Here is a 12,284-nt window from a genome sequence, read left to right as displayed (position 1 = left end):
ACCTGGGTCAAACAAAGAGCTTAAACCGATCAAAATTTTGGCCGTGTTTCTAGTAACTTCATACAGTATGACACTTCATAATTGCCAACATTGCAATGCTGCGTATAGCGATCTTATTGCCAATGTGCTTATCTCGTGTTTAAAAACTCAAAGAATGAAATAATGGGGAGGAGAAAACCTTCATAACAAATTGAAACTCATTCATTATAAATCTACATAAATCTCAAATCATTCAATCAACTTACTATTTAAATCTTGGAGAATTTATATACATATATCTTACACACACAGAGTGTGTGTGTGTATACATATATATATATATATATATATATATATATATATATATATATATATATATATATATATATATATATATATATATATATATATATATATATATATATATATATATATATATATATATATATATTTGTGACAGTCCCATCTGCCCATTGGATGTTAAGCATAACAGATAATATTCCAATTGATGACAAATGGTCCAATTATTTAAATATTCCAGAACTGTATGATTGCAACATAACATTACGCTAAAATACGGAGCCAAAAAAGATTCAAAACTTCGTGGTCGGACTAACTCTCGGAACGTTTGGCATTTATAGCTTCCTATCCGAAACCAGCATTATTCTGCATTCGCCCCGATAATTCTTTACAAATCCTCAGAAACATTAAAATATTTATTTTGGGTATGTAATAAAACTGACTCTTTCTGTAAAACTTTGTTTTCTTGGATTAGCCTTAATTGCCACATATTCAAGACTTTCACGGTCGATAGGATGAAACTAACGACAGTAAAACAGAGAAATTGGAAAAAATGGTTCTACAGGGTAACAGTTATCTGCAAATGAAACTTGAAGAAGATGTACCTCTCTTACAATGTTGAATAAAATATATTAATAACCTTTACGAAAAGTACAATATATTTCTATAATGCGTTACAGATGCAACACAAGTAGAGAGGAATTTCTTCCAGAGCTGTCGCAAGTCCGAATATAGTCTATCATATATGTATAATAATTAACAAGTAATACATTTTTAACAATCGGCATATAGTCAAGTTTCTTTGTAATCCACTACATAGAAGTGATAAGAACTTCTAAAAAATTAGCAAGTTATGTATGTTTCTCTCTCTCTCTCTCTCACACACACACACACACGCACACGCACATGCACAAATGCAAAATGTATGCATAGGATGTATACACTATTGTCCGACAGTAAGCTTAGTGTATCGCATCCACAGCAATGACTATTTTTGTGAAAGTAAATAATTTTGTTTCTAAAACTGGGCGTTAAAGAATGTGTTTATATATATATATATATATATATATATATATATATATATATATATATATATATATATATATATATATATATATATATATATATAACACCCTTATGGCAGTTTTCAGTCTATACACGTTGCTTTTGTCATTGTCTCAGTGTTGACAGTTTTATTATAGAATCCAATGATGACAGCAATATAAATGTAGCTGATGTAATGCCGTGATGAAATAATACAGATTTATGCGTGACAGCGATGAGAATATCCATTACGTTGTAGATCTAAATGTGAATCACCTTTTCAGTGTCGAGATGGTTAATACAAGAGCGGTTTGGTGTCACCGCCTTTATTAAATGATGCTGTGTTTCATCATAAACACTTTATTGCTTCGAATGTCACTAACACAAGTTACACCCATTTCCTTCCTAGTCAAGTTTTTTATCCCTTCTATGCAGGAGTTACTGCAAGCTGGACACTCATAAACTAAATCAATGTACCCTCTGCTCATAAGATTCACGTGATATGGTACATATGACACACATGCCAACATGGAGTTATTCACAGACAGCCCGTGAGCAAAAACTATAATGACCTGCCTGTATTTTGCAGCAATTTCTGCCTACTCTGCGTGTTGTTTTACCTTTTTCTTTAGTGCAAAGAGCTTTAATTTAAAACTTCTATGTATCTGGTATCTAAATTATCAGCAATTCTTTAGTATCTATTTTTCGATTTATTTCTGTATGAAAGTCTGCTTTCCCTAATTAAATACAATTTAGTAAGTTTCACCTAATATATGATTAGAAATATATGTACCTATATCAAAGGTCTTGGATTCAAACAATGAATACTTATTGTTATCTCTTTATAAATTAGTATCAAAGGAAAACTACCAATTAAGCTGTATGCTGCAGATTGGAGTAGGGCTTGGCAATGTTCTAACCACCTGCGCCATGCTCAAAAATCTTCTTACGGCTATAAACACCGACTTATAAAATCTACACATCAGCCTGAATTTATCAATAAACCCTACCAGCTCTACGTCATTAGTTAGATAATGGTGCACTTATAAAATTATTTTAGATTACAAATACGAAACTTTCACCATAAAATGGCTTGTAACTATGGTATTAAGAAGATGTCAATTTTGACATAAATGTGAGAATCCACATCTATAAGCAAATGTATTCAGTCCACAAAAGGTCTTCTACTCATTCTAGTGATGAAGATTTCGTTTGAATCCTTGGAATATATAACTAGAAACGATCCGTTGTAACTTTCAGCAGTGTGATTAATTGAAAGTATTATTTTGCATTTAATTGCCCGCTTTAAAAAAAAAACAAACAACAACAACAAAAAACAACAACAACACCAGTAGCAGATAAGGGTAAGAGGGAGGAGGGTGTAGTCGGCGAGCTCTCCGATAAAATGTGTGCGAAACAATTGGAAGGTTTCCTAGAGTAAGTTTTGTTTACAGACTGTTGGCTAACATTATGCACTCTAAACGCTTCAAGTGCAGGAGGGTCAGGGTGCTAGGCCCACCCGAACCCGCGGGCTTCATTAGGGTTTCCATCCAACAGACAACTTACCTATCTATTTATACATCTTCCCCCAAATAAATATTATTTCTGTAATCTCCCGTGAATTTCACATCTTTTTCAAAACATACATACATACATACATACATAAATACATACATACATACATACATACATATGTATTCGCTTGATCAAATGATAATATTCGCACATATGTTGATAACAAATCTGCAAAGCGTGTTTCATTCAAATCTGTGCACGAATAAAGCCTTGTGTGCGTCCACGAGATTAGCCGTGCAAAACCCAGAGTACCTCTTTAATATTCATGATTTTTGCTATGTATTTAACTACTCTCGGATCTTCTTGAAAAAAGACTACATTAAAAAATTAATCAAAATATATTCGTAGCTAAAGTTTCTAGTATGTACACAAAGTCATCCAAATTAAGCTCAGATCAGTTCATCAATGTTCTCAGATCTCGATGGTTGTTAAGCGTGCTTATAAAGTTTCATCTAAATATGTTTATAAATAAAGCATTAGTGTGTCCACTTGCTTAGACAGACACCAAAACTCCTCATTAAGATTTCTTTTGTTTATCGACCTGGTTAAAAATCTTAGTGACTCAAAACTACATAGGAAGTTTCATTAAAATCTGTTCATAAACAAAGCATCTGGTGCATGCACAACACTAACCAATCAGAGACCAGATCCACCTGGTGCATGCACAACACTAGCGAATCAGTGACCAGATTCACCTGGTGCATGCACAACACTAGCCAATCAGATACCAGATCCACCTGGTGCATGCACAACACTAGCCAATCAGAGACCAGATCCACCTGGTGCATGCACAACACTAGCCAACAGTGACCAGATTCACTTTGTGCATGCACAAAACTAGCCAATCAGAGACCAGATCCACTCATAAATATTGCTTTCTCTACTGGTTATTGAACTGGTCTGAGATTTTGTTGATATGAAGGTTTATAACAAGTTTCATCAAAATCTAATCATAAATACAATTTTTAGTACGTTCACAAAGTCAGCCATTTTACTCATTATCGAACTTTTACGAAATCTTGTTGATAAAACTAAAGAGCGTCCACAATGGCGGACGTTCAAATCAGGATCGATGGCAGACGTAGGGTTATGCCATAAGCTCTCTCGACGTTCGATTATGTGAGCTGAAACAAAGACAAAAAGTCGTTATTGCTGGCAGATGAATGACCGGAACGTACCATACCATAGAGTGCTGTCCAGTGTAGAACAAGAAAATGAATAACAAGATGACTCAGCACTATACCAGCAGGCTTTGCTAAAGAAATAAAAAGAAAATATTTTCCAGGGATCAAGGGTCGTACGCTTTTATTCTGAATAACTAAATAAATGTGTCAACGGAACAAAGCGCGTCCTATTTTTACTCATGTTTAATATCTAGGATTCGGTCACTTGTTTCGTCATCAAGTACATGTGCAATTCCTTCTCTGACTGTACCAACGAATTATAGAAAGCTTGCAAATAATACAGATGTCGGAGGAAGAGGGGTGGTGTGACTTTGTGTTATGAAATTATGGAACTCCAATGTCATGTGTAACAATATGACTAAACATCTTCCAAAATTTATAATGCAGTTATTAATGAGGTCCACAGATCAGCTTGAATATATTAATGAAACATACAGCCTGTACCAATACAATTTTGGAAATCATTACCTGTATATCTATGTTAATGCAATTAAATTGGTTTTGTCTATCAGCAAATTGTTGTTTGTTTTCCTATTTATTTTGCATCAAAATTTGAAATTTTATCTCACAAGACAGTCGTACTGAGATTATTGAAAAATCTGAAGAAAAAGCAAAAAATACACGAATGGCGAAACAAATTTATAATGACACATAGATTGACAGTCAGATACATAAATCAAAATATTCGAAAATTTGATCTCTACCAGCAGATTTAGGAGCAATATAGAGACATTTATCTTGATAAGAGTACACGAGCAAGAGAGTGATGATAAAGTATTCATCAATTTTTTACTTTGAAGTTGACCTTAAAAACTATGAGGAAAATTAATCACGTATGTCATGTGCACGTTATTTATGGCAACTTGAGCCGGTTTAAGACTAGAGCGCGATAAATTCCGTTTTGACAAATTATGGGCACATTTCATGTTCCTCTCTAAACTCAATGTTTGTACTGATCTGGATCTAATTTCTGCATAGGTATACAAAACACAGCGCCGCATAGACAGCTGAAGCGAAACTATATTTGGGCGCAGGTATGTTACATAGAACTCTCAGGCTACTAATTATATAGAAAAATGGGAACCGGTCTAGATATGTGTTACCCTATGAATATACGGGTGTGGATGGCCATGATTGGTTGTTAATGAAAAAGTACAATTTTAGTTAAAAGAATTGTTTGAGAGTTTACATATTTGTAACTACAAAAACAGAGACACTATTCTATTTAAGCAATTTCAGTCTTTTTACAGAGTTGCCTTAGGAATACTCAATATCGAAGTAACGCGTCTTCGCGGACAAATTTTCCGGTACTCGTGAAGACTGCAGGTAATTTTTAACCTCTGTCTTTAGTGAAAGTACGGAACCGCCGTACGTTTTTACCAAGATGCACTGCGCCGATATGAAGCCACCAACAAATCATTGCAATTCACAGCGACGTTTCCAAGCTTACTGTTATGGGCATTACGTGATTGATGTGCAAATGACATCAGTAATTAACCATATGGGAAACAAATATTTACTAATTAGAGATTCCTGATTCATTAGGTGTGGAATTAGAAAGATATTTTTCAGACCTATGCAGATCAAACAAATTCCGCAGCTCATATTGTTTTCTACATAAACATTAAACAACACATTAAAGTGAGTCATCTGCAACTTAAAACTTGTATATACTTTGGATATATAAAAACGTTAGACCCCATAACATGCAAAACGAAAATACGATGTCAATGAACGTAATGTGGATCGATAGACCACAAAGGCTGGGCGGACATCTGCAGATATATGTGTGTGTCGTAACATAATTAAATGACAATGACGTTTATGAAAATAATTCTGCTACTTGCAAAGAACATACTATAAAATCTAGAAGTTCTTTGTTTATTCTTAGACTGAAATCAGGGTCTGTACAATACTATACTATAAAGTTCTTTGTAGTGAACAGTAGATCAGCGTATCCCCTGAGTGCACTACCCATGTGGCAATACACACTTTCGCACTCCGAATATACAATTTTAAAATGCTTATGTGTATTCACTTTTTTGGTATGTTTTTATACATGTATAGCTGCACTTGCAATCGCATGGCGTCTTTCAAAACGTCTTAACAATGTTAAGTGACACTAGCAGAAAAAAGCCTGGGTATCTATCTAGACGATCGATTCTTTTGTATTTCACCACTTCTAACAACCTGCTCTCCAGTCGACCTTCTGGATCTGTTTGAAAAAATCTTCCGTGACAAAGTACAAACCATTAGAGATAAGCTTGACAACACAATTCTAATGATTCGTAGTAGAAAATACAGTTGCGATACAGAAATTTCAGCGGCAACCGTTAACAGCATTTGAACCTGTCTCTATGGATTTTAGTACGATCAGTCATGACGAAGAGTGTATTAAAGTCATGTGAACTTGATCAAATTCCAACATCACTACTGCTTGAGGCTTAGATCCAGTATTGCCTTCACTAACTGATAGTATTAATACATCTCTCTCATCCGGTGAATTCCCATCATTTTTCAAAACTACCATTGTAAAGCCTCTGCTGAAGAAACCAATACTCGACAATTCATATAAAAAATCTTAGAAAAAGTTGTTCTATCCCAACTTGTATCTCATCTGAATTCAAACAGTCTTTTTAGCAACGTACATTCTGCATATAACCCTTGCCACAGTACTGAAACTACTTCTCTGAAAGTAGTTAATGACCTCTGCTTTGTAAAGCGGAAAGATTACAGTCCTCACCCTCCATGATTTGTCTGCAGCATTTGACAAAATAGACCATGATATATTACTTCACCATCTCCAGCATGTATTTGGCATTCATGATACAGCCTTACTATGGCTCAAGTCCTATTTGGTCAACAGGTAACAAATTGTGTCTGCAAATGGAATACACTCCAGCCCAGTTGATCTATGGTGTGGTGTTTCACAAGGGCCTGTCCATGGACCTGTTATCTTCATTCTATACACTCAGTCGCTCTCAAGTGTCATAGATCATCATCCAGTGTCTCACCAGTTGCACGCTGATGACACCCAAATACACAAATCTAGCCACCCAACTGAAGTTGATGCTACCATCCAAGGTCTAGAGAGGTGCATTTCTGATGTGCAATCTTGGATGAAATGTAAAGCTGCAGATGAATGATGATACCACTGAAGCCATTCTGAGCACAACACAAAGACTTCCTCATTCACATCCTTTACCTCAAACAATAAATATCAGCAGCAACAACATTAAATTCACACAGTCAGTACGAACCCTAGGTGTTACTCTCGATAGTACTTTCACATTTCACCAACATGTCATGAACATATGCAAGGCTGCATATATTGAGCTGAGACGCATGAGCTCCGTTCGCAAATATCTCCAGTTGATGCCATTAAAACACTTACGTGTTCATTAGTACTTTCACGACTGGACTATTGTATCTCAGTTCTGTCTGGTTCGTGTCAATATCTACTCCAGAAACTTCAAAACGTTCCAAACACAGCTGCTTGGATCATCCTTAGAGTACCACGTTCAGAGCACCCCACACGCCCGCTCTGCACCCTTGACTGACTATCCATTCAATGCAGAATCAAACACAAAATTTGTTCTCTGTGCTGCGTTTCACTGACGGAGTCCAGTCCAACATACCCATCCGACCTCACTCATGTGTACACACCAGCAAGATATTACGCTTCTCTTCTGACAATCATATACTTATTATTCCCACTATGAAAACGAAGTCATATGGACAACATTCTTTTGCATACCAGGGCCCAGCAACGTGGAATTAATCGCCCACTGAACTTAGACACAAAGACACAGTGATCCAATTCAAGAGTACTCTGAAAACTCACTTATTTCGACTGCAAGATCAAACTTATAGACCTAATAATGTTTCCTACATTAAATATATTTAGCATGTTTAATGTTTTCTGATTTCTTGGTGTTTGTGTTTTGTAAGCATATCATTATATATGTTTTTTGATGTTTTTATTTTATGTTTTAGGTATTGTCCAATGTTGTAAAGCGCTTAGAGTTTCAAACGATTAAGCGTTATATAAAGTCCTCATTATTATTATTATCTATTATTTGGATCGATTTGTGGATTCTGCACGTTTTATCTGATCTACTATTATTTTCTCTGGAGTAGGGTTCATATGACAATCCCATTCAAAATTCTATGATCACTCTTTTCATATTTGGTTTAGAGCTGATTGGCGATTTCAGCCCGAATCTATTTTTGATTATCAGCCTTTAACAAAATCTGTGACCCATCTTGCTCGAACCTTTTAGAACTTCAACTGATTCTTCGCTATTTTCAGAATACATGACAAATTAATTTCGTGACTGCAGAAATATCGGTCACTATGTATCGAGCATCTTCAACCATTGTTCCATTCACAACAGACACATATGGCTCACCAACTGTCGTCCAGAACGTGGGCCAACTTCCATGGATTTGCAACCATCTTCATAAAGATGAACCCACCTGAACATTGTATGATATGATAGAGACTTACATCCGAAGATTTAATCCAAATTGGCCATGATATGAGTGGGAGAGTGCCGTAAGAGCGCCCGGATTTTACAAAATACACTTTGTACAGTGATATAATTGTTCTCCTCACCTTAACGTCAGTGTCATTAACCTATGTTACTTCTCATGCATATATCTACAGTTGTCCAGCTAGCTGCCAGTGCAGCTGCAGATCAATTTACAGAACGTACACTTGTGTCTATCGATCGGCATTAAATTTATTAACAGGTTTAAAGAAAATAAACTGAAACAAGATATTCAGAACCTTTCATATACCTTGTGTAAACGAGAATAACAATAACGACATAGGCCAATGACAGCGATATATAACTTCTGTACTTGGCACTACAGTGGCACAATGACACACTCGTAAACTATTTATCTAATAAATTAATTTATATAATGATTCACCCAAATGTGAAAGGTGGACCCATTTTGAAAAGCATAAGGCAATAATTCAGTGTTTGACAAACTGACCAATTAATTTATTTGAACAGATGGCTACAGGCATGTCATCTTTCAGATGTTAAATTCTAATATCTTTTATGAAAAACAGAAGTTCATGACAAGTCTCAGAACAATTATATTAAAAAGTACAGATTTAATTAAAGAATAGGGTTGACATCACATATCCAATCAATATTTCCTTCGTCAAAAATATGTGCTATATTCAATAAGCGATAGTAAGGTGGAATGAGTTTTCGACGATGTTTCTGTGGATCAACTACTTCTCTCTCTCTGTCTCTCACTCTCTCTCTCTCTCTCTCTCTCTCTCTCACACACACACACACACACACACACACACACAGAGTGTTGACTGTTGTACTAGGCGTGGCGACTAAAATTAAAATAGAACAGTATAATTATACAAACAGTACAAATTTACGTTGAAACAGTACAATTAACAATCAACAGACGTCCTGAGACTTCGACGAGTGCGCTAGATGGCTGAGGATGAAGATAACTAGCTTAGCAACTGTAAAGAGAGGATAGGTATGTTAACCATATCTGTTGTAGATTCTTATGTATACAAAGAGTTGCTACAGATGCTTCCCGATAAGGTCGCTTGCAGACGATATTATGTCCATTTTACCTGGACGATGGGAACATGGCACTTTCTCCTATATGCGACAATCAAAACTGACAATTTTGAACACGGCAAACTGAGGCAAAAATTACCGTATAAATTACAAAAACAGATATTAAGAGAACGCATGATTTATATTCTGTTTATGTATGTACATTTTTGTAACAGTATCTTGTGATTCAGCGAATTTATTTTAACTTTTAAACCACCATATAAACTCAATGGCAAATCTGCCAGCATACTAGCCAGATAAATCAACCCCCCAAATCTGTATTGGTACTGAGGAATGATATGTGGGTCTAATGTTACCTGTTCATTAAAATGTGCAACTAGCCTAGTTACTGATGAAACAACTACCGATATTTGGAAACAGCCATATCTAGCGCGAATTTAAAATGGCCACAGGACAGAGGGTGTTATTCCAAGTAGCTTTATAAGTCACCACATACAAGATTTACTCCAGAAATAGTATGTAAATGTCACCAAATAAACCCTTCATCCTACGGCCGCGAGAAATACAGGTAAGTGCGTACAATGTATACCGATGTGTGCAGTCAAAATTTGCTGCAGACGTTTGCTGGTTTTAATGAATTGGTGATATCAGCCTGTAACGTCACTCTCTTAGTACGAGGGGTGGTTAATTGGATTTGGCTGGCGCTATCTAGAGGATGAACTCCCTCGATATTATAGCCCGGTGGGAGTAGATAGATAGAACATCAGCAGAAAACAACTGAGCAAGACTATCGGGAAGAAAAAATGCAATACGAGCCCCCTTAGACAAAAAAACATAACAAAATTTAATCAATAACAATTAATAACGGCTACTCTAATTCAGTATAAGCTATGTCAACAAAATTTAATAGCATTGTCTAATTTTGGATTCATTTCATCATAAAAACGAGCGCGATGTCCACCACTGATTACATCTCTTTCCTCTCTTTGATCCTTTTTTCACGTCTTCCTATTCTGAACGCTTCATCTCTTTTCCGTACTTCCTAGTCTTTTATTCTGAACAGGTCATCTCTTTTCCGGACTTATGACTTCCGTCTTCTGACTGTCCTGTCTCTCCCAGAAAGCTGTTTCCTTAAAGGACAATGTTACCCTTAAATCTATATATGTATCACTTTCTATACGTTCATAAAATGTCCTCACTTGCATTACTCAGAAGGATTACTAGCTCTCCAAACAATGCATACATTGTGACCTAATTCAATAGATGATTACTCTCGCTTCACAGCGACTGACCATAAATTAAAACGTGAGTGGTGTATCATACAATTCACAAAATTCTAGCTCACATTACAAAATCAGATATAAACATGTGATTATCGTTAACTCACGAGAATCATTATCGTCCTAACAAACAAAGGAAATTATTTCATATAACCTAATGGAATCCCACACATATGAAAATTTGGATCGCATTCAATCCGTCAATTCTACCAGTGAACTAGTAACTGTAAAATTAAAGAGATAAATTGCATAACAGCTCTAGCATCAATAGATTTCCATGAAATTGAATAAACGATACATAATATGGATCCTAGTCATATAAAACACATTTGCATTTAACAAACAATCAAAAACAGAAAATTATAAGAAAAATTAAAATTGCGTACCTTAATGCTGTTCTCTTTCAGAAATAGTACGTCCCAGCACTAAAACCTGTCTTCTCTTACAAGGCAGCCACCTAGTCCATTTTTCTTGTTTAACTAGGAAAGCACTATTATTTTTATGCTTCCTCGGAGCCAAACTTGTTTTTTATCTCAGGAAATTTCTAACTAAAGCATTTCGACCAAGGTCGTCACTTTAAATTCACATTACTTCCAAAGTGTACGTCTTAATTTACTCTGACCAATCGTACTCAGCGGATCCTAAAGTTTTCCCAAGATAAGAATTTCTTTCGTCAGATTTTGGACCGTCTAGAATCTCTGAACTACGTTGCAATCAACTTCCCTTTGAAAATGACTATTTGACATGGGTTCCTATCAAACGGTTATGGTTGGTAGCTCAGATATTTACTTTATCAGGACAGCGTTGCAATGCCCTAATCAAATCTCAGTGAGTAATTGATGTTGGCTTTTCAAGTTTAACGCTGACATGGGGGGGGGGGAGAAGAAAGGTCGAAGTGACCCTTCACAATGACATTTCTGGCTTAAATGTGATAAAATTTTGATGCTCAATGCATTCAACTTTAAGGTTCAATACTATTCAAAACTGGACACTTTACACAATCAATATCATCACGGGTGAGTAGCTGATTTATCGGCCTACCAGCATACCACAAATATGACTGCTGATGATGTCATCCAGGGTCTATCTAATACCACAATAACATCTTGTTTAGTATGAGAGAGAGAGAGAGAAAGAGAGAGAGAGAGAGAGAGAGAGAGAGAGAGAGAGAGAGGGAGGGAGGGAGGATTTGGCACCACTTAACAGAGCTAAACTTAAAATAATCTTTCATGGCAACTATAATGTTTCGGGAAAAATAACCCTTGGCGGATGTAAAGACATTAATAAAAGTATATATGTTAGGGTTTGTTGTAGTTAAGCTTGATAAAGTGTCCATGTATTTAATAATCTCTAGT

Source organism: Sinohyriopsis cumingii, chromosome 4, assembly GCF_028554795.1.
Source record: "Sinohyriopsis cumingii isolate HCF-2022 chromosome 4, ASM2855479v2, whole genome shotgun sequence".
NCBI classification, from domain to species: Eukaryota; Metazoa; Mollusca; class Bivalvia; order Unionida; family Unionidae; genus Sinohyriopsis; species Sinohyriopsis cumingii.
The sequence above is the reverse complement of the archived record's forward strand: the minus strand, read 5'-3'. Positions refer to the sequence as shown.